Source organism: Elephantulus edwardii, unplaced genomic scaffold, assembly GCF_000299155.1.
Source record: "Elephantulus edwardii isolate Elephantulus edwardi_28Jun2011 unplaced genomic scaffold, EleEdw1.0 scaffold00063, whole genome shotgun sequence".
Lineage (NCBI taxonomy): Eukaryota > Metazoa > Chordata > Mammalia > Macroscelidea > Macroscelididae > Elephantulus > Elephantulus edwardii.
The window spans coordinates 12,898,157-12,900,339 of record NW_006399813.1 but is presented as its reverse complement, the minus strand read 5'-3'; positions in this window follow the sequence as shown (position 1 = coordinate 12,900,339).

Sequence of the window (2,183 nt, the reverse complement as noted above, 5' to 3'; positions counted from 1 at the left end):
CTGGTGCGCGCGCGGCAGGCGAGGGTCCCGGCAGGTCCCGCCGCCGCGTCTGGGGCGCTGCGCCGCCGTCGCTGCAGACGGTTATGGTAATGAGCGGCTCTGTCTAGCGAGGAGCGTGTGAAACCCGTCAATCCTGTTTGCCATTTCCCCGTGGATTTCCGAGGAGAGGTTCTGCAGGATGCCCCCAGGGTGAGAGAGGGAACATGACAAGCGCGCCCGCTCTCCCTCCCTCCCTCTGCTCCCGCCGCCGCCGCCGCTCCTCAGGCAGCACACGGGGCGCCTTTCCCTCACCCCCACCCCCCCCCGCCCTCCCTCCTCCTCCTCCCCTCTCCTCCTGGTGCCCGGGGACACGCGGGCTCAGTTCCAGCCCGCAGACCAGACCCCACGCGCTCCCGGGCTCCCGCCCTAGCCCTGGGGGCTTGGCTCCAGCCGAATAATGTATTCACTCTGCAGTCTTCTCAGATGGCTTTTCTTATTCTATTTAAATTTTTTTTTTTTACATTTGGTCTAGTTTTGTTGTTGTTGTGTGCATGAGTGCATGTGTGCGTGTGTGTGTGTGCGTGCGTGCGTATGAGATTAAAAAAAAAATCTGTGCCTTTCCCACCCTTTGCAAAAGACTTTCTTCTCCTTTGCCACAGCAAACGGAGATGAGAAACAGATGTCTTTGCAGGACCAAACACTTACTCTCCCCTAGCCGCCCGCCCCCGGCGGCTCCCCCTCCTGAGCTGCGTCTGTGTAAAAAAGCAACCTTGGTCCTGCTGCAACTTGAATTGGCAACTCTTTCTGGGTGGGGAGCCTCCAGGGAGAACCTCCGGAAATTAAAAAAAAAAAATTAAAAAATAAAATTTTCTTTTTAAGTAATAAAGGGTTGTCCTTTGTTAAGAGAAATGTAACTTAAGCCCCAGGATCACATTATTTTTGCAAATAGTTATTTTCTCCTGGATTGGACTCAACTAGAGTTTGTTTTGTGAAACATTAATTCATAACTTCTGTCTAGGGACCCCTCCATAGTCGGAGATGGGTCATTTCAGGTGTAATGAACGCAGGCACAGGCCTAATAAAGGGGAGGGGAGGCACCTGCACAAAAGTGTTACAAAGACTATAATGTTTGTTTACTGCTACTATGCCAGATGTGCTAAATATAACACTTCTTTAAAACAGTGATCCTCCGACTGTGAAAAACCAAGCCTCTTGCTGCCTGGCACCCTAGGAACCAAGGAGACACACAGACTGAGAATCCGGGAGCGAAGCAAGGAGAGCAAGGATGGGGATTAGCATCTGCAAATTGAACTCTATCTAATTTGCATGTTTATTTCTTAGAATTGTAATTAAATTTGTGTAATAAATGTTTTCCATTTCATTTGTACACTTAAAATTTGGGAGACTGGCATACAGTTAAGTGAATCTTTTTTTTTTTTAAAGCACATGTGGTTTATTCAATAACAGCAAACAAATATTAAACATAATTTGGACTAATCTGTTTTGAAGGTATATTTGCAGAACTTTGTACACTAAAGACTCTCAAAGGTTTTCAGGGTATTAGGAAGCTGAGAAAAGGCAATTATGTTGAAAACAGGCTAACCCAACAGACTTTCAGACACATTATTTCATTTTTCCAGAAGACATTCCAGGGTTGTATGCCTACAATTGGCAATTGGACACCTATTTTGGTTTTACTCTGAGCCATATTAAATTGCATTGGCTCATTTACAGGGCAGGCCAGTCTGAAGATAATTTAAGAATGGGAATGTGCCACTTTGTGTAATCGATGAGAACTCTGTGCCTAGGTTAAGGGACGAACATAGTCCTCCTTTTGTGGGGGCAAAGGGTCAAAAAGGAAATAAGGGCATTTAAAGCCGTGAGAATGAAAATATCTAAAACTTGTCAGCATCTCAGTCAAACAAGGAAGTAGATGTGAAGGGTTGGAGGCATGGCTTATTATTGTTTTTATCTCCCTATATTAAAGTTTTATAGCATTTAAAGGACTATGGGGAAATCCCCACATACTCTTGGCTGGGTTGAAATCCATAAAACCAAAAAGGAGCAAATTAAGCATAAAACTGAGAAATAACATGAGACTAAGTATCAGCATGGGTTCCATGGGCATCTTTGGGGCCTTGCCTCTGAGAAACAAGCCTTCTGGGAAATCGGCATTGCTCTTGGGTGGGATATGGCTTGGCATC